At 41.9% G+C, this 22128-nt stretch overlaps 1 long non-coding RNA gene across 1 annotated transcript in view; it reads right to left on the reverse strand.

The window, feature by feature from the left end:
* Positions 1-15935: 15935 nt before the first annotated feature.
* LOC141567243 (uncharacterized) overlaps positions 15936-22128 on the reverse strand; it is a 32339-nt gene continuing 26146 nt past the window's right edge. The window contains exon 3 of the long non-coding RNA XR_012489738.2: positions 15936-16141. This is a non-coding gene — a long non-coding RNA (uncharacterized LOC141567243). The remainder of the gene's footprint in view (positions 16142-22128) is intronic.

Raw genomic sequence — 22128 nt, forward strand, 5'->3', positions numbered from 1 at the left:
AAAGGCTTATCTCCAAATCTCCAGCCAGAGGAACTTGAAGTACAAGGGTGAATTTATTAAGGGGCATTTTTTGAGCTGCTAGAACAACAAAAGTATGACTTTTTAAAAAAATACATTTTATTGGGGAATATTGGGGGACAGTGTGTTTCTCCAGGGCCCATCAGCTACAAGTAGTTGTCCTTCAATCTAGTTGTGGAGGGCACAGCTCAGCTCCAAGTCGAGTCGCTGTGCTCAGTGGCAGCTTGTTTTGGAGGACCCATGTGGGAATTGAATCAGCAACCCTGTTGTTCAGAGCTCGCACTCTAACCAACTGCCATCCTGCTGCCCCAAAAGTCTGACCTTTAAAAAAATGTGTGATATGGCACCTAGAAGAGCAGCTATCAACAGGGTGAATTTGAGGCTGTGTCAGGAACTATGAGATAGTATAAATGAGGACATCTCTTTCTCTCCATTGACTCACAAACCACCTGGGTTATTTAGGAGTCACTGAATAATATTTAACAGACTCTCTGTTTTAGACTGCAGTAGCTGGTGTTGGGAACCACCTACTCATACTACCTTTCCTTTGGGATCCCTTGTGTGTGTGTGCATGTGTATGTATGTATGCACATGAGTACGTGCATGAATGTGTTTATGGCGTAAAGGAAACGGGGCACGTGCCTAGTGCTGTGCTGTGTACTCACACAGTCACCTCTCTAACACAACCTTAGGGAGCAGGTGCTATCATTATCTTATTTTGCAGACGAGGAAACTGAGGCTTACTGTGTTTAAGGAACCTGGGCTAGGCCATTCGTCCAACAAATATTTATTATGACCTTCCTTGGGCCCCATTCACACCCTGTGGGTGTGTGGCCCACAGTGCTGAGAGTGAAGTACTGGTGATGTCACCTGCAGTAGCACTCATAGCAAAGATGTAGAAACTGGTTCAGTACAGGTCAGCCTGGGCCACTGCCCCATTCTGCCTGTCAGTTACAAATAAGAAGCATGGTGTGGACATGCTAAGCTATGCTGGTCTGCTCTGCTGGACTGGGCAAAGAGGGGAAAGGCAAGAGCAAAGGAGTTGGAGGAAGGGCTCAGGTTGTGCACAATTCTCAGTCTATAGGGTGTGTCATGCACTATATTTGAAATGCATCAGTGACTTTCTGCACAGCAAAGGAAACAATCAACAAAATGGAAATGTATCCTATGGAAAGGGAGAAAATACTTGCAAACTATATATCTTATAAGAGGTTGATCTGCAAAATATATAAAGAACTCCTACAACTCAATAGCAAGAAAAACAAATAACCTGATTAAATCGGCTAAAGACTTGAATAGACATTTCTCCAAAGACATAAAAATGGCCAACAGGTATATGGAAAAATGTTCAACATTACCAATCATCAGGAAAACGCAAATCAAAACCACAGTGAGATAGCACTTCACACCTGTGAAGATGGCTATTATCAAAAAAGACATCAAGTGTTAGTGAGGATGTGGAGAAATTGGAACCCTTGCATACTGTTGGTAGAGATGCAAAATAGTGAAACTACTATGGAAAACATTATGGAGGTTCCGCAAAAAATTAAAAATAGAACTACCATATGATCTAACAAGCCACTTCTAGAGATTTAATCAAACGAATTTCAGTTAGGATTTCGGGAGATATTAGCACTCCCATGTTCATTGCAGCATTATTCGCAATAGCCAATTTGTGGAAGCAACCTAAGTGTCCTTGACAGATGAAGAGAATGTGGAATACACACAACAATGGAATACTCTTTGGCCTTAAAAAAGAAAAATCCTGCCATATGCAGCAACAAGGATGAATCTTGAGGACATTAGGCTGAGTGAAATAAGCCAGTTACAGAAAGACACATACTACCTGATTCTGCTTATTTGAGGTATCTAAATTAATCAAATTCATAGATCAAAGAGTGGAATGGTAGTTGCCAGGGTGGGAGGGAGGGGAAATGGGGAGTTTCTAATCAACAGGCATAAAGTTTCAGTCACAATGAGTAAGCCCTAGGGATCTGTTGTGCAACACTCTCACCCTGGAGTCAACAGGATGCAGTGTACACTTAAACATTTGTTAGGAGGATAGCCACATTTAAAATAAAATAAAACAAAATGCATCAGTAGCTTTCTGATAGTTTGAGGATTAAAGGGGAAAACTCCCTGACATGAATTTTAGAGTGTTCTAAAGCCTGGCCCTTGGCCACCCCCCAGCACCCCAACTCATCGTGAACCTCCCCACTCCCAGCTCAGCTCTCTGCATCTGGGCTCCCTGTCGTCTCGCACTTGTTGAGTTCACCTGCTTCCTCCTGAGTGGAAGGGCTTGTGTGTTGTCCTTTCCTTCTTCTGCCTTTGGTGCTTTCCTCTTTACCTGTCCCACCCTTCAGATCTCTGCAGGGCAGGCTTGCCTGACCACCCTGATCAGATGGACTCCTCCCCCCCCCCCCCAAGGCCCTGTGTACCTCTCCAGGGTAGCACCTCTATCATTGGCACCTCAGCATTTGTTCGTGATTAAGTAATGTTTGTTTTCTCAAATAGACAGTTTCTTAAGGGCAAACACTGCCCCCTCTCTCTTCGTTGCTCACTTTTTAATATTTTTGCTAATTTTGTTGAATTTATAAATGTAGTAGTAAATACATATTTGTTGAGTGAGTGAAAGAATGAATGAATCAATGAAGATGGGTGTTGCCAAGTGTAAAACAGGGCACCTAACCAAGTCAGAGGAGCCAAGTAACCATGTCTGTTTTTCGCTTATCACTGTGTCCCTATCACCTAGCCCAGTGCTTCAGAGACCAGTTATCTAAGCTGCTGCTTCTGAGCCACTCAGGGATCTTGTTACAGTGCAGCTTCTGATTCAGTAGATCTGGAGAGGAGCCTGAGATTCTGCATTTCTAACAAGGACCACATTTCGAGTAGCAGGATATTGGCTTAGAGTGGTGTATCAGTTAGGGCGCTTCTGGGGGAAGCAGCAGAGAACCCAGCTCAAACTGGCTTCCTTAAAAAATAAAGATCTTTTATTTTGTCACTAACTGAAGAGGCCAGTGACAGGGTGAAACTGGGGCACAATTGAATCAAGGCCTTCTTTTTCTCTGTGATTCTCTAGGCGCTGCCCTCTTCTGAGTGCCCTTTCCATTTTTTGTTTGACTTACCTGACGGTGGCGAAATGACTGCAGCTCTCTCAGCTGTCAGAGCTCTGTACTGTACCATCTAGTAGAAAAGAAGTTATCTGTTCCCTAGCCATCAAGAAAAATCCCATTCTTAACTCTGATTTGACCAATTTTGGCTATATACAGGTTAAGGTAGAGGGAATTTATAATGTATTTAGTTGAAGTTGTCCATTTGCTAGCTTCAGAAGAGATGGTTCATCTTGTCCTATCTGCATCCGTGGTCCTGATGATACATAGGTGCTCAAATAATTCCATCCACATGGCTTGAGGGTTTATGCCTTCCGTGAAGTCATAAACATGTGAACCCTTGCCTCAAAGTGTCTACGTAGAGCAGTGGTTCTCAACTTGAGCACATTAGCATTACTTGAGAAACCTTAAAAAGATAGGTGCCTAGCTTCCTTCCAAACAAGTAAGCTCTTGGGGAAAAGTCCAATAATCCAAGTTCTACAAAGATCCCTGAGTGATTCTAATGTGCAGCCAGAGCTGGAAACCACTTATCTAGAGCAGTACTTCTCAGTGGGGGAGGATTTTGCCCCCAGGGGACATTGGTCAATGCTTGGAGCCTTTTTGGTTGCCACAACTAGGGTGTGGTTATTACTGGTACCTGGTGGGAAGATGCTAAACATCTTATGATGCACAGGGCAGCTCCCTTCCCTCAAACAAAAATTATCTGGCCCAATTGTTGATAGTATCAGGTTGAGAACAAGTGATTTAGGGGGGCTAGATGTTAGAACCAATAATTTATGTGCAGCATATTCGGGCACACTGGTAGGGAGGGGAACATACAGTACAGATTAGTGGTTTTCAAGCTTTACTTAAGAACTAGCAGCAGTGCATGTTTAAAATGAAGGTTCCTGTGCCCTGTGCCCTGAAGTATTGATTCATCCAGTCTGGAGTGGGGCCCAGTCATCTGAGCATTTATTCTGATAAAGTTGATTTGAATACAGGTGTTCCACGGACCACGCTTTCAGAAACCGTTACAGAATGCGCGGGCTTATGTTTCACGTTGTGCTCTCAGGTGTGCACCCAGGCTGAGCCTAGAAATAGCCTCAGGAAAGGCAGCATCTGGAGCTGGAATGCAAGTCTCCAGTGGAATTTCAGGGACCTGTAGTGGGTGGGAAGGTCTGTGGGGTCTCCCTCAGCAGCCCTGGCAGCACCTCTCATTTCTCATTGCTGGGCTTGGTCTTGTCAAGTCAGGTGAAAACCCGAGCTCATTCATGATCTCCCCTTCCTTTGAGCAAAGATTAAAGGTGGGGATACAGCTTCCAATACACTGACAGAGCCCTGGGAGTTTTATTGACATTTGTTTTAATAGCTCTGAGGAGGTTATGTCTATCGTTTCTGTCAGCAGTGTGAGATAAATAGGGAGGAAAATGAGATCCCCCAGGAGTATACAGTTCTGCTGAGCATTGTAATGTAATTGTGATGAGCCTGGTCTGAGCCTCTCTGAAGCTCTGTGACCAGGTTGTTTATTGTCTCACTGTGGTGCCTGGGTATGAAACCTGCATACCAGAGCTGGGCTGCCTGGGAGATTTGGGGAAGGAACAGCAGGCCTGGCAAACTTCAGCCATGCGCTCTGCCTCCCAGGGAGACCCTGGGCCTCTAGCAGCGCTCCAGCTCTCAAACAGACCCGCTGAGACCCACTCTGTAGTGGCTTCAGCAGAGAGAGCTGACGTTTTTCCCTTTGCTGCTTGCCTTGTTTGGCAGTTTATCCTACAAATAGCATAGCCAAGTCCTGCCTGGATGTCTTCCGCCTCGAGGTTTGCAGGGTTGTATAGCGTGTATGGTTCTTGCACACTTGTCTCACAGAAGAGGCAACATTTTATAGGAGGAGGAAAAGGAAACACCATGGGCTTTGGAGTCAGAAGACAGCAGCTGAATTCTGCCTCTGATCAGCCTCATTGACTGTAGTTAAGTCACTTAACCCTTGTGCGGCTCAGTTTTACTAACTTGCCCACACAACGGGCATCTTCTAAGGCCATTCTCACGGAATCAGTCTGAGGGTCGTATCAGATAAAATATGTATCAGTTCTTTGGTAAAGATCACGATGAGGGTTGTCCATTCTGAGCAGACTGTGGCTCCCTTAATACTGACGACGACTTACGTACCTTTGTATAGCCCACCACCATTCCCGATACTTACCAGGCAGTGTGCGATGCCAAGTTATATCCAGTATTCCTCTTCTTGTCTGTATTTGATTCATGGCTGTCTCCCTACCAGAATTCCACAATGGCAGGGATGGTGTCTACTTTGTATACCTGTTCGCCTATACCTTCTAGCTCAGTGCCTGACTCAATAAATATTTGCCGAATAAGTGAACAAATTAATGAATGAAAAATGAATTCAAGTCAACAGAGGTTTTGTGGATGTGTCCTCTGTGCTAGGATTGAGTAGTCAGAAATTACTTGTGTACAAGAAACAGGAACCCCACCAAACTAATGTGAACTGAAAGAAATAACCAAGGCTGGAAATACAGGCAGGTCTTGAAAGACTAGGTGAAGAACTGCAAAATCAGCAAGTTCACTTGCCTGGATTTGTCTCTCACTCTCTCCTTCCCTCCCTCCTCTCTCATCTTCCTTCTGCTTTGCAATTAGGTTTATTCTCTTTAGCTGCATACTGGTTCTTTCTACTTTGATCATACTTGAGAGCAGATCACTGCAGCCTCTTATTTTAAACACCAACTCTTATTAACCAGTCTCTGAGTACCAAATCTCAACTCCCAAGAAATTATGAACATCTTAGCTGAGGGAAGGAGTCTCTCCCAGGTCCCAGCTAGGACTTCATGAGGAGGTGGTGTTGGGGAGGGCGGGAGGTCCTCTGGTCGGCCCCTGCTTTGCAGAAGCTCAAGGGAGGACACAGATGGGTTCTGAGAGGTGATCATCACTAGATGCAGAACACAGACACTGTGCTGGCCACTGGGGTGAGCACATGCATTAATTCCAGAAATAGTCACCGGGTGCCTGCTTTGTGCCAGGCCCTGTTCCCGGTGCTGGGGATACAGACGTGATAAGGCAGACTAACAACCATGGCCTCCTGGAGTCCTCGTTCTGCAAAGCCAACAGTTCTACCTCACAGCAAAGAAGAGCATGAGCAAAGCAACTGCAGATAGTAGTACTGCTAAGTGCAAGGAGAAATCGACAACGTGGTACTAGATGATGGGCAAGGGATGGCAAGGGTATTTTCAGTTGCCACTTACAGCGTCCTATTCTGTCAGACTGCCAAAAGTAGTGCCGTGATCTGGATGTTCTATGTATAAAAAAGATAGTAAAAGTAGAGTTCAGATTATTTTTTGCAGTTCTCCCTTTGCTTTTCATGATGTGGGGAACAATTGGGGCAAAGCATCTACTTTGGGCTGGACTGGAGATCACCAGACCCTGGAGCCACCCTCTCTAACCCTCTTTCGGAACCAATTAAAGAAGCTCTGAGGCATACCACATTCCAAGAACCAGCTACCTCTGCTTGATTTGGGGACCTGTCTAATGTAGGCAGGATTCAGGGAAAGTAGAGAAATTACAGCGAGAGAGGGGAGGTCACCTGTTCACCTCAATTCAGGCCTCACCGACTTTCCCCAACAGTCTTCCATAGAAAGGGTGCGACAAAGGGCAGGCTCTTCTCTACTCATCCTCAGAAACAACAGCAGCTAAGGCTTACTGAATGCTTCACACAGGCTAGGCAATGTTCTAAACTCTCTACATGTATTAACACATACAATTATACCATGGATTAACTTATTTAATTTCTCCAATTACATTATGAGGTAGGTACTGTTATTATCCCTATTTTACAGGTGAGGAAATCAAGGCACAGAAGTTTCTATAACTTGCTTACAGTCATAAAATAGAATTAAACTTCACATCTAGGTATTCCATCTCCAAAATGCATGGTTTTTATGAATAATGCCTGGTTCCAGCTGACTCAGACCCCTGTCGCTGGCTTCCCTCAAAGTAAGTATTAAACAACTAAGTGACATCATGATTTCTATTTCCATTGAATTTTCTACTAAATGAATGCTGTATGCATGTCCAGTATCTTTCAAAGCTCCTATTCAAATACAGGAAAAAAAAAAGTGCAAAACCTTGAATGTCAGATCAAATGAAGACGACTCTTTGTTTGCAACCCTTCCATTAAAGCATTTAAGTCTGACACCCACTAAGGGGAGAAAGTGTTGGATTACATTTGTCTTTATTTAGAGACAAGATTGGTCCCAGAAATTGCTCCACAAATGTGTTGAGTAAGAGCAAAGTATTACACCACTTAGACTAGAATGCAACTCCACAGTAGAGTTTCAGGCATCAGCAAGTAGGTAGGGAAGCATTTGGGGGCAGGGCAGCCTGTTTGATGCTTGCAACATAACTGCAGTCCTCAGGAAGTGGAGTGGAATGGATCAGCTGAGCCCAAGTCTAATGTTGCTCGAAGGAATTGGAGAGCCAGTGATTCTTTTTCCCCATTTCTCACTTAATTTTTTTTTTAAATTGAGATCAAATTCACATACCATGAAATTAACCTTTTAAGGTTGTCTAGTATATTCACAGAGTTGTACAACCATTACCACTATTAATCCCAGAACTTTTTTTTCACTCCAAAAGATACCCAATACCCATTAGCAGTCATTCCCTGTTCCCCCTTCCCTGGACCCCTGACAAACTACCAGTATCCTTCCTGTCTCTATGTATGTACTTATCCTGGACATTTTATATACATGGAATCAGGTAGTATGTGGTCTTTGTGTGTGGCTTCTTTCACTGAGCACAGTATGTTTAAGGTTCGCCCGTGTTGTAGCATGTATCTGTACTTCATTCCTTTGTATTGCTTAATAATATTCTATTGTGTGGACATACCATTTTATTTATCCTTTCATCAATTGTTGGACATTGGGGCTGCTTTCTTTTCTTTTCTTTTTTGGCTATTATGAATGATATTGCTCTCAACATGCGTGTACAAGGTTTTGTGTGGATGTTTTTCATTCCCTTAAGTACATACCTCGGTGGTACTGTTCCTCTTTTTGGTTACAGGCTGTTGATTCTTGTAGGTATTTGTTTTGCATGTTGTTCTCTAAGGTGGCTTTTGTTTCATTGGCTAAAGGAAAGTAAGGATTTATTTATCTGTTTCTATGTGGAGAGGGAGAGGAGAAAGGAGAGGTAGGGACAATAAAGAGTTTTGTCACCCAAACTTGCCTAATGAATTTATTTTGAATCTCAGGGAAGGGAGGAGGTAGGTAAGAACCCAAGAAATTCTGGAAAGACCTGGTAAGACCTGGGCATCAGCAGGATGCTTTGGGACCCGAAGGATGAGGTTCAACAGGGTGGGTACCCTCTCCCCATATTGATGCTGGAATGGGGGACAGCATACAGGGGGCGCTGAGGGACAAGAGCACAGTAGTGACACAACTGCCACATGTTCAAGGGCACTGGGGAGAAAACACAGTCTGGGAGCCCTCCTCAAATGGCTGGTGGGCAGTGGCTTGCCACAGGCAGGTCAGGGTGCGAGAATGTACTATGACATGGTGAGATGCAAGTCCAGCTTTAGGAGCTAAAAGTTGACACAATTTGGGAGCGAACCTTTGACCCACAGGCCAACAAATGCTGGGACCATGTGCACATGGCCCTACCTCAAAGACCCATGCAAACCTGAGTTCTTTTATTTTTTGCCTTCTAGAGAATTCTAGGCTTGACGAGTTTAAGTAGGTTTGACCCTAATGAAGAAACAGAAGATAGGGGCATCCGTGGCCTTTCAAATCCTCGTTTTGCTACCCAGCCTAGTGTTTCTCATTACTGTTTTACAGACTGGAAGAAAATAGATTTTGTGCCATGTACATTATTTTGAGTTTATGGTCTCCGGTGAAAAGCAGTGCTGATTCCTCAGAGGATGTTTTATGCCAGTGCATTAGCATGAGCTCCTTACTGAGGAATCAATAAAGCATGCCCTGCCTGAGCCCTGCAATGGGATCCCCTAATTCATAATTAATATTCAGGTAAAGCACCATCACATTCATCTCATCTCCCTCCTGTGGTAATTGGTGTTTAATTTCTATTTATTAGCCAGGATTGGCAAATTTTGGAAGATTCTGGTCTAGGCATTTATTCTAAGAGTCTTCTGTGTCCTTTATTGTTTTTTAATTTAATGATACCTTTTGATAAGCAAGGAAGCCTGTAATGTCTTAACTTTTTTGTCCACTTTAAATTTTAAAAAGCCCTTCCACGATCTCGTTTGAGCTCCAGGCCAGATCAGAAAGGTATGATGAGATAGGTAGTATCTCACGAAGCCTCATTTTAACTTATGAGGAGACTGAGGCTTGAAAAGGGTCATAAGAGGCAAAAATTGAGTCTTGACCCTGATAGTCTCTCAATTCTACACAAGTCCTGTGATGCATTTATAAAATGTTAATAATGAAACTTGTAAAGGTGGTTTTATTGACTTGATTTGTCAAATCGGTTCTGTTTCCTGTTTCTCCAGCACCCCAAAAACCAAGGTGCTTGAAGCCGAAACACTGGCAGGATGACTGATCAATTCAGTTAAAATAAAATAAAATTCTGCCCAAGCTAAACAATTGAAAAAATCCGACATGAATGTGTAAGGGGATACATTTATTCCCAGTACACTGGCTTCTCCTCTCCTCCAATACCACAAAATGAATTCTGTGTGCACTGTAATCTATGACAAAATTGAACTGACATATTGGGTTAATAAACTATTATGAAAATCAATAGTAATTAAAGAGAACATTTAGCTGACAAAGTTGATAGAACTGAATGTATTTGCAAACTCTTAATTTTCTTTTCCCCCAATTGCTCCCTCTCACTGTCATGGCTTTCAATTGTTACCCAAATATAAAAAAGCTGATTTAATCTGGGTACTATTGGGTGATTTCAATTACTAAAAGCATAAATTGGGATTCCATTTTTTAAAAGAACTTCTCTAATCTTGGACTTATTCCTCTAAACTCTGTCAATTTGCACTAAGATTAATGGTTACATGAAAAATGGTTACCAATTGCTTTCCTATGCAATCAGCATAAATGGATTTGAGCTGTAGCAGAACGCACCAAGTTTAGATATTTGACAATTTCCTGATCGTGGAGTCCTAAATACACAAAGAATCTTTCTTTTCTTTTCTATCTTCCCCTCTCACCATCATTGACCTTGACTCCTATGGGAAATGTAATATAGAAATGGCGAGATACAGAACCAAGATAAATAAATAATGGAAAACCCACCAGAAATTTTTCTTTGACTACTAACAATTCTAGGACCAAATTTGGGGAACATTCAAAATCTGTAACTTCATAGGTCTAGTGAGGTATAGATAGTTTTATTAGAAGTTAGTGGATTTAGGTAAACTAACTAGGAAAATGCTGCTTCAAATCATTGTATTTTCTCCAATGAATTTGTATTTGTCTAAATTACCTGGATAACTGACATAATATTTTTTCATTCACATTCATCCATCCATCCATCTATGGAAAACATACTGCCTCCTTCTATATGCCTGTAGGCATTCCGGTAGGTCTTGATGATGCAAAGACATACAATCCTTGACTTCGAGACCTTCAATCATCCACCCCTCAAGCCATTCCATCAACTCACATACACCCACACACTAAGAAGAAGACAGAACATAAGGAGGAGAGATTTCCATATGAGACGTGTTTTGAAAAGAAAAACAGAGAATGGTGTGTGAAGGTCACGGCTGGTCTTCAGGAATTCATGCAAGGCTTCCTAGGGTGTATTACTTTGCTCGGGCTGCCATAACAAAGTACCACAGACTGGGTGGTTTAAAGAACAGAAATTCATTTCCTCATAGTTCTGGAGGCTGGAAGTCCAAGATCAAGGTGTTGGCAGGGCTGATTTCTTCTGGGGCCTCTCTCTTTATCTCGAAGACAGCTATTTTCACATGGTCTCTCCTCTGTGTATGTTTGTGTCCTACTCTCTTCTTATAAGGATGCCAGTCATTGGATTAGGGTCCGCCCATATGACCTCATTTCACCTTAATTACTATTTTAAAGGTTCTATCACCAAACACATTTGAGGTACTGGGGCTTAGGTCTTGAACATATGAATGATGGGGACAAAATTCAGCCTATAACACAGGGGAACTAAGTTTTGAACTAAGCCTTGAAAAAAAAGTAGAATTTAGTCAGGTCAAGAGTTAGGGAATAGGGTGTGAAAGGTGAAATAAAATGGAGTCACTTATGTCAAAGGTTTTAAAATGGAGCCAGGAGGCTATTAGGGAGGTGGACCTTATGCACAGCCTCACTGGGTGGAACCATGACATTTGAACTGGGCCAAATCGCAAATATTCCAAAGACTCTGCAAAGAACACCTGTAACTTGCTAAAGTAACAGACCTTTGCTTCGACAGGTAAACCACTCATATTTTGCCAAGTTTAGCTTTCTGCCACCAACCCCAATGAAAACTCTTTGTAAACAACTTATGCAAACATTGCTTTTTTTTTATTCCTTTAAAAACCTCTGACTGCTGCTTCCTAATGGGACACTATTTGGGTTGCTACCTAAATCTGTGTATCCAGAGTTGCAATTCTTTGATCCCAAACACACAAGTTTGCTAGATTATTGCCTCCTGATAATTTTAGGTTGACAAGGGAGAACGTTTTGTGCCATGCATCAAGGGCTGAAAGTGACAGAAAGTGGCATATACTGCAAAGTGCAAGTACATTGGGATGGCTGGAGCTTAGATGTGACAGAAAGCAACAAGATTTGAGGCTGGAGCATGAGAAGGGCTGGACTGTGGAGGCCCTTGCCATCCAAGTTAAGGTGGTTTCTTTGGGGCACCAGGAAGAAGACTGATGATTAGATATATATTAGTCCAATATGTATAGGCCGCTGATGGTGCAAGTACACATAGCATGAGCCTTGCATAAGCAGTTGGTAGGCTGTTCACCTTTCACAGAGAGAGGTAAGTTGTGGAAGCGATGAGGATAAGAATCTTCCTTGTAGGTGCAGTTAAGAAAGCTTTTCATGTAGACATTCTTGTTTAATCCTCCCAATTCACAGCTGAGAACACCAAGGCTCAGAGAAATGGAGGGATTTGCTTAACGAAGTTTACAGAGTTTGCACCCAGTGAGCCTGGATTGGAACTCCAGCCTTTTACCTTTTTGCTCCAGGCTCTTTCTAGGAAATCAGGCTCCCAAGTGGTGAACTGCATTCTCTAGCTTCTCTTCCAAAAAGCCCTACAGCACATATTTCTTTGTGGTCTACTCTACATCCTTGTTAAAATGTTCACTCCTTTAAGGAGGAAAAAAAAGCTGTCATTTGAGAGGCATTTACTGCCATAATTGCAGCCACCATTTGGTGAAGTTGAGTGAGAAAACCCCAGTGACTTAAATAAACCACACTCCATGTGCCACAATCTGTCAGGGGCCAGTATTTGACAGAAAACAGTTTGATGGAAACTTTTGTGTTGTATTTTCAAAAGAGACAGGCATGTTGCAGGGAACCACACTGATTATTGATCTATTTTTCTCATTATTGGGTTGTGTGTTTTTTAGCCATTTTTATGTACTATCTTCTAATCTTCCTCTGTCCCACCCATCCTTTATCAAAACTGTTGTCTCAAAAGGCTATAGCATCCCTGAACTCTCTGGGTACCATTAGCAATATTTCATTTCTTTCTTTTCATCTTTTTTGTCTGGCCCTTTGTGGGCCCCAGGACTGTTTTGTCTAAGACACAGACCAAGAAACTTTTCTCATTATGCTCCAGTAACTTCTACATACCAGAAAGGACCAGAAGAGGAGATAGTAATAGTTATCTCTGAGCCCTGTCAGCCTCAGATACAGCTGAGATTTCTACCTCCCATCTCTTCCTTTGTCTTTATGGTCGCATCTTGCCCTCTCGATGTACCCATTGTCTCTATGTCTTCACCAGAGTCTGACTGAACCCTGTGTTTAATCTGAAGATTTACATAATAATTTATGTTAGAAATTAATATCCTAAGAATCATTCATTTAGACCAGTGGTTCTCAATGAGGAGTGTTTCCGCCCACCCCACACCCCCCACCAGGGGAGAGTTGGAAATGTCTGGGAACATTTTGTTTGCCACAACTTGGTGGAAGTGGTGTTAGTGGCATCTAGTGGTGCCAGAGATGCTGCTTCCCCCCGCGGTGCTCAGCACAGCCCCACAACCGAGGATTATCCAGCCCCAACATCAATAGTGCTGAGGCTGAGAAACCGTGATTTAGACAACTAATACTTACAACTGTATTCTATGCCAGGACTTATTCTAGAAACAAGGGACTCTGTGATAAACTTACATTTTTACCCTTTAAAGTCTACTTCTTTAAAGGGACTTTAAAGTCCATCTTCCCCTCTCACCATCATTGACCCTGACTCTTATGGGAAATGCAATATAGAAATGGCGAGATACAGAACCAAGATAAATAAATAATGGAAAATCCACCAATAATGGAAAATCCTCCCATATACAGGGGAGTATATGTTATTTAGAATGTTTTCAGCTGCAAGTAACACAATTCTGAAAGAATGGCTTAAAGATAGTTTTAGTTTTCTCATACAATAAAAATCTGGAAGTAGGTTGTTTTAGGATTGGTTAACTGAGCAATTTCCCAACGTCAGTTATCTGTGTCAGCTTCTCCAGAATATTTCTGGCTTTCCCCTCATGGTTGCAAAACAGCTGTCACAGCTCCATTCTCACCAGACACCCCCCATGGTAGGATGGAAAAAAGGCATAGGGGATATCCTCTGAGCATCCATTTTTTTTTTTCCTTACGAGGGAGAAAAATCCTTTCCAGAAGCAATCCAATGCCCAGTAGACCTTCTCTTGTATCCTTCATACCAAAATTGGAACACCTGCCTATTCTTAAACCCTTCAGGGAAAGTTGGGGATGGGATTATCATCAGTGACTTGACCAGGAATTTTTCTATAGCAAGCTTTTTCTATAAAGGGACAGGTAGCAAACATTTTAGGCTTTGTGTGCAATATATGTCTGTGTTGTACATTCTTCCTCTTTTTTTAATTTTTACAACCTTTCTAAATGTTAAAACTATACTTAGCCATGCACCAGTTTGCTGATCCATGGAGAAAGTGCTTTCTAATACCTGAGCAAAGTCAGGGTTCTGTTAGCAAGGAGAATGGGGAGAACAGCTGTTGGTAAGCAGACAACTGTCTGCCACAGAAGGGTGTGCAAGTAAAGGTAATTATAATACAGTGTGATAACTGCTATGATCAAAATGCATAAAAGAGGCTGTGGGGGTGGCTGGATGGCTCAGTTGGTTAGAGCATGGGCTCTGAACAACAGGGTTGCCAGTTCGATTCCCACATGGGCCAGTGAGCTCTGCCTCCCACAACTAGATTGAAGACAATGAGCTGCAGCTGAGGAGCAGCCGGATGGCTCAGTTGGTTAGAGCGCGAGCTCTCAACAACAAGGCTGCCGGTTCAATTCCCGCATGGGATGGTGGGCTGTGCCCCTGCAACTAAAGAGAGAAAATGGCAACTGGAGTTGGAGCTGAACTGCGCCCTCCACAACCAAATTAAAGGACAACAACTTGGAGTTGATGGATCCTGGAGAAACACACTGCTCCCTAACATTCCCCAATAAAATTTACATATATATATATATATATATATATATATATATATATATATATATATATATATATATATATATATATATAAAGAGGCTGTGGTAGCCAGCCTCCAAGATGGCCACCAATGACCCATGCCTCCTACAATTCATACCCTTGTATCAGGTTGGTTTGTAATGGGCTAATGGAAGTGACAATATATGACTTTAGAGGCTAGGTCATAAAGGACATTGTCAGTTCTACCTCAGGCTCTTGAAGTACCCATTTTGGGGGAAGCCAGCTGCTATATTGTGAGAACGCAAGTAAATTGTTGAGAGGCCATAGTGATGAGCTGAGGCTTTACACCCACAACCAGCACCCCCTTGCCCACCATGAGAATGAAACAACTTGGAAGCAGCTCTTCCAGCTCCACAACAAGCTTTCAGTTGACTAAAGCTCAGGCTGATATCCTGACTGCAATGTCATGAGAGACCTTCAGCCAGAAAGTCACAGCTAAAATGCTTCTGAATTACTGACCCGCAGAAACTGTAAGATACTATATATTTATTGTCTTAAATCCCTTATTTTTGGGGTGACTTGTCATGCAGGCCTAGTTATCTAATATCCAGGTGTCTAAGAGGGATGGCAATGCCCTAGTCTTAAGACTTTTGCAATGGAATATTCAGGTATTATTGAGACAGTAAGGTGTGGTAGTGGGTGGGAGGGAACCCAACAGAAGACGCAGGAATCCTGGGACCTCTAGTTCATTTCTGAACTCAGGGCAAATTGATTCACTTCTTTGGATGACATAAGCAAATCTAGGAAGGAAAGGGTGAATAATTGTCAAAAAAATCAGGAACTATCAAAAGTTTGTGGAATGACCTATATATTATGACACATGGCTCAATTCTATTTTCTCAAAGGTAGTAAGTAACTTGTACTTCTCTCCCCACACCCATCCATCTTGAACGCAAAAATACAGAAAAACCTATAGCACCAGGAGAGGTTGGGCAGGGGTACAAGTGTCCAACATCAGGAAAAGCCACTCTGCATGGAGTAGTGGTTCAGAACCAAGGACAGTAGCCTACATACTTCTCCCGCTTCCCCCCACAGAAAATGTGCGTTTGCTATGCATTTTCTGGCATCCATTCTCTGATATATAAAATTAGGGGAGTTGAATCATATGCTATTTACAACTCAGCTCTAATCTGTAAATTCATGATTCCAGGTTATTTGCACTGCTCACAAATCCCCGTCAAATACCTTCAGTTTCTGCCAATGCCGAAGGTCAGTCTTGTCTGTCAATGGACACAGCACTGAAGGTGGTGATACCCTGAACTTGCATCAATTTACCAAGGAAAAGCGGACAAGCAGAGGCTGTTGACGTTCTTCTTCACTTTATTCAGCTCACAGTGACTGCTGTTTGCTATCATTGCCAAGCTCTGCAGGGGGTAAAGGAGGGACGTCATAGATTCTTTCTTAAAAAAGTCTGCAGTCTAGAGGGGAAACGACAAGGATTCAAATAACTTTCCTTACTGCGCTTCTCCCTCCTCCTGTTCATATACACTCTCCTTGTCTCCCTAAATAAGGCTGACTCCCAGATCTTATAACAGACATTTTTACTTTGAGGTAAGTTTAATTCACCATGTTAAGGCACACTTTACTGCTTATCTATCTTATGGAATGGAAGTTTTAATCTTCTGTTAAAAGAAATTTGAGGCCATCATTAACAGACATTTTTTAAATTTGGTTAACTGTTATAATTTCTTCACCTGAAAAATGGAGATAACAGTGTTGACATTGCCTATTTGTAGCTTTCGTCACCTCAGCACTCCTCTTTCCATTGCTGAACTAGTGCCCTCAACCTTAATTCCACATGGCTCTCGTTAGACTGTCAGTCACATCCATTGCCTGGCCACTGATGTGGCCATAGACTTGAGCCTGGCCAGTGACGGTAAACTCTTCCATTGTTCATGCAGATTAGTTCAGGGGATGGGTACATGGCCACAGCAGGGCCACTTAGAATCTCTCCACACAGTCTGATTTCAGCTTTATCTGAAACTGAAATCTACAAGGACGTAAGCTTAGCTGCCTGTAGCAAGCTATCTATAATAGAAGATGACACGTTTTAAAGAAGGAAGCCAAGATACAGAGACGGAAGGAGAAAGAGAGAATGAGAGGAAATAATGAGAGAGAGGTAGACAGAGGGGGAGGTAGTTTGGCCTCTGGATCTAGCCAGGCCTGAAAGCAGCATAGTTTATATAAGCCAGCCCTTTTCCTTCTATACTTATAAATGCTTAAGATATGTTTACATATCTCACACTTACAACCTAAAAAATTCCTGACTAACATGCTAACTATAACAGTTAGTATGAGGACCAAGTACTGTGTTTCCCCGAAAATAAGACCTAGATGGACCATCAGCTCAATACATCTTTTGGAGCAAAAATTAACATAAGACCCGGTCTTATATAAGACCAGGTATTATATTATATCATATCATATATCATATCATCATATTATAAAGACCTGGTATTATATTAAAATAAGACTGGGTCTTATATTAATTTTTGCTCCATTTTGCTTATATTAATTAGAGCTGATGGTCTGGCTAGATTTTATTTTCAGGGAAACACGGTAAAATATTTGAAATCCCTTTGTCAAACACACAATATAAAAACTGCTCTAATGTTCTCTGGAGCTAACCCTTTAATCTCCCCATACGTCTCTAACTGCATAATAAATATTATTCCATTCAATTCTGTCTTGCAGCCTTGATGCCCTGATGATGGGGGAAAAAAAACCCTTCAATTTTCCTTCCTTTGATATCTACGCTAATGTGTTTCACTTATTAAATTTCTCGGTGAACTAAATAATAACCCTAAAGATCTCTGTGTTCTTTCAGTATGGGTTAAAAATGCATAGCTACTCAAAGTTAAGTGCAACCAGCTTTTTGCATTACTTTATCATAAAAGCCTTAAAGGAACCACTGCTCTCTTGATGTTTTGCTTAAATTGCAGTGAAATGGCTGTCGTTTTTGGGTGATAGAACACTCCACCATTTACTGCCCTTGATTTTATCTGTACTAAGGTGAATCCATTACAGTGACATTCCTGAAATTCTGAGGTGGGGCAAAAACTTTGCAGATGTTTTCTCAAATTAATTCTTCTCTATTTCTCTCTTTTTTTGTTGTGGGGGGGTGTCTTTAGAAAACCTTACCTTTCTAAGCATTTTTAGGCAGTCTTTTTTGGAGCTTTGACTTACAGTCAAAACTATAATTAGTTTTATTTTTTTCCCCCCCAAACTTGAAATAACTCTTTGTGAAACATGGGATTTTGCCTTTTCTCCCAAAGTAGGCACGTGCTTGGAATAAATTAGAGATGTCAAAATTCTGATGGTTGAAGTGAAAGCAGAGGCTGAAGTGGGGTCTAAAAGTTTGGTGGATCTGAGCTTCCAGTTGATACTAGAAGTGGTTTTGAGACCCGAAGAAGCCATCAGGTCAGTAACTCCTAAAAATTGATCTATAGCCCACAAGTCTTCTTGATAAGCTACTTAATAATTGAAAAAATGCTGGTCCTTTCTTGAATTTTCACAAGGACTTGGTTTCTTAGATTTTAATAATTACACACAGAGTCTATTTCTAAAATCCTATTAGTTACTAAGTAGTTACGAATGTTTATTCAAATTTGACACCCAGAAACTAAACTTAGTGCACTATTAGAGTTTCTAAGTCTTCCAACTCAATATTAATTTACTATGTGCCAGCTATGTGGGTCCTTCTCTATTCCTCAGTCAGACCATGTTCATTACCTACTGAGGACCTTTGCACTTGCTGTTTCCTCTGCCTTGGAATGCAGTTTCTTAGTTCTTCACACATTTGGCTCCATCTTGCCACTTAGGTAGCAGCTCAAATGACTCCTCAGGGATACCTTCCCTGCCCACCTCATTAAAATAGCCACCCACCAGTCACCCTTAGTGACCTTATCCTATTTTGTTTTGCACATTGTTTTTTGTGTTTATTAACAGTCTTGCTCCTGGAATTTCGGCTCCATAAGAGCAAGGGCCTTGTCCATCTCATTCACATCTGTATCACCAGCTTCTAGAACCTATGCCAAACGCGTCGTGTACACTCCATAAATATTAGCTGGATGGGAAAAAAAATCTGGCTTCCATGCGCCTTTACATTCTGGCCTGCAGATATTGGATTCTTCTTGGACAGGGAGTAAGTGGCATAAGTGGATGATGGTGTTTCTGCTGCACTGAAAAAAAAAAATGATTGTGGGCTTTTAAAATGTTTTAGTTACTAATCAAGAAGGGTTCTTCACCAGAAATTCATAAATTGGTTCTAAAGGCCCATGAACCCTCTGAAATTTTATGCATATTTTGGGGGGGAGAAGGGCAGTAGTTTTCCTTATGTTTCCAGTGGGATGGGCCAACTTGCTGCCAATCTAAACTGAGTCCATCGCAATTCCCCTAAAGCACACACCTAGGCAACCAGAATTTCAGCCTTTCCAGACTGGGCACCCTGCATTCAAGCTCCGAGCAAGTTGTACGTCAAGTGGTTTTACTTGCCTTTGTGGTTTTTAATTGATGATATATGAAAGAAATATTTAAAACTACTGAAGTTCCTAAGAAATTTGGGTAAGGATATATAAAAGTAAAGCAGAAAAATATTTTGAAAACTTTGACAATTTGTTGCCCAAAACTCTCTATGGTTTTTGCACCTCAGGTATGACTGAAGCATTTCAACCCAATTTGCTTCGACTGTCAAGCTTGTGGATGTCCAGGATTTCAGGCTCTGGAGTAAAATGGAGTCTCTCCCTGGACCTCAGTCTCAGCCTTGCAGAACGGTGCACTAGCCATGTCAGGGGAGCACGTGGTACTACATGCCAAGCACTGTTCTAGCTCCTTGGAATATATTAACTCAGTCGTATAATATAATCCTCATAAGACTCTAGGAGGTAGGTCATTTATAAATCATTGCTATTCTACAGACTGGAAAACTAAGACACAGAGGAATTAAATAACTCAACCAAGGACACATAGCTATCAAACGTCCCTGCAGAATTCCAATTGCTTCTCCATACATAAACAATTGCACAGTTCCTGACACATAGCGTGCATATCGCATGGCCTCTGGAGTTGTTGGAATGACTAAGTGGGAAGATGAATATGGTATGGGGAGCCCGGGACAGAGCAAGCATTTAATAGATGTGACTGTTCCACTGGAAGCAGTCCTTCATGTTGGAATAGTTGGCAGCAGAGCTACCCCAAATGTAGCTCAATCCCTGAAGACATGAATATTTTATTTTTGTGGACCAGAATGTGGTAATGGGTAAATCAAGCTTGGGCTACAAAGTGTTTGTAAAACACTGCTCTCCGTCCTCGGTGACAGTGACAAATGCAGCCCAAATTGTGATGTGCAGTATTCAGGGACAGCAGCAGTGAAGTCCTGGCAACTGGTTTTGTGGCATGATTTGATCATCACCGTGGTTGCGTGTTCTAATCAAGTCCCCAGTCATCCCACCAATTATTTGGTTTACTCAATATCTTTTTAATAAACCCTCCCCCACCTTACTTCTGTTAAACATGTTCTATTGCTTGCAACTAAGGACTCTGAGATTCTTTCTCTTTTTTCTAGCATTTCTTTTTTTAAACATTTATTTATTTTTATTAGTTTCAGGTGTACAAAGTAACGTAATAGTTAGACATTTAAACCCCTCATAAGTGATAACCCACCCACCAAGCTACTACCCCACTGACATCTTATATAGCTGTTACAATACCATTGACTACCTTCCTTATGTTGTACTTCACATCCTGTGATTATGTATACCATGTATTTAGTTATAGTTGACATTCAGCATTATTCTACTTCAGCTTCAGGTGTATAGCACATTGGTGAGGCATCTAGACAGTTTATGACGTGATCTCCCTGATAAGTCTGGTGCCCATCTGGCACCTTACATGCTCTTTACAACATTGTTGATTATATTCCCCATATTGTATTAACTGCCAATTTGTATTTCTTAATGCCTTCACCTTTTTTACCATGACCCCAACCCCATTCCCTTCTATCACCCAGATAGATCTAGTACCTATCTGGCACCATACATAGTTATTACAATATTATTGACTATATTCCTTATGCGATACCCTACATCCCCATGACTGTGTAACAACCAATTTGTACTTATTAATCCCTTCCCCTTTCAGCCACCCTCAACCCCCCTCCCATCTTAAAGAAGTCCCTCTAAGAGTCCTTGTAATACTGGTTTGGTGGTGATGAACTCCTTCAGCTTTTTCTTGTCTGGGAAGCTCCTTACTTGTTCTTCAATTCTAAATGACAGCCTTGCTGCGTAGAGCAATCTTGCTTGTATGTCATTGCTTTTCATCACTTGGAATACTTCCTGTCACTGTTTTCTTGCCTGCATGAAATTTTATTTTTGTGGACCACAATGTAGTAACGGGTAAATCAAGCTTGGGCTACAAAGTGTTTGTAAAACACTGTTCTCCATCCTCGGTGACAGTGACAAATCCAGCCCAAACTGATGTGCAGTATTCAGAAAGTTTCTGTTGAAAAATCAGCTGACAGTCTTATGAGGGTGCCCTTGTAGTAACTAACTGCTTTTCTCTTGCTGCTTTTAAGCATTTAACTTTTAGCATTTTAATTATGATGTGTCTTGGTGATGGCCTCTTTGGGTTTATCTTGTTTGGGGCTCTCTGTGTTTCCTGGGCTTGTATGTCCATTTCCTTCACCAGGTTAGGGACGTTTTCTGTCATTTCTCCAAATAGGTTTTCAGTTCCTGCTCTCTCGCTTCTCCTTTTGGTACCCCTATAATGCGAATGTTGTATTCTTGATATTGTCCCAGAGGCCCCTTGAACTCTCCTCAATTTTTTGGACTCTTTTCTTTTTCTTTCTTTCTTTCTTTCTTTCTTTCTTTCTTTCTTTCTTTCTTTCTTTCTTTCTTTCTTTCTTTCTTTCTTTTTAAAAGATTTTATTGGGAAAGGGGAACGGGACTTTATTGGGGAACAGTGTGTACTTCCAGGATTTTTTCCAAGTAAAGTTGTTGTCCTTTCAATCGTAGTTGTGGAGGGCGCAGTTCAGCTCCAGGTCCAATTGCCATTGTTAGTTGCAGGGGGTGCAGCCCACCATCTCTTGTGGAGTTGAACCGGCAACCTTGTGGTGGTGAGGACAGGCTCCAATCAACTGAACCATCTGGGAGCTCAGCGGCAGCTCAGCTCAAGGTGCTGTGTTCAATCTTAGTTGTAGTGGGTGGAGCCCACCATCCCTTGTGGGTGCTGAGGAGTCGAACCAGCAGCCTTGTGGTTGAGAGCCCACTGGTCCATGTGGGAATCGAACCGGCAGCCTTTGGCGTTAGGAGCGTGGAGCTCCAACTGCCTGAACCACCAGGCTGGCTGAGGATTG

Source organism: Rhinolophus sinicus, chromosome 5 (assembly GCF_057876585.1).
Source record: "Rhinolophus sinicus isolate RSI-liver-muscle chromosome 5, RSI-T2T, whole genome shotgun sequence".
NCBI classification, from domain to species: domain Eukaryota; kingdom Metazoa; phylum Chordata; class Mammalia; order Chiroptera; family Rhinolophidae; genus Rhinolophus; species Rhinolophus sinicus.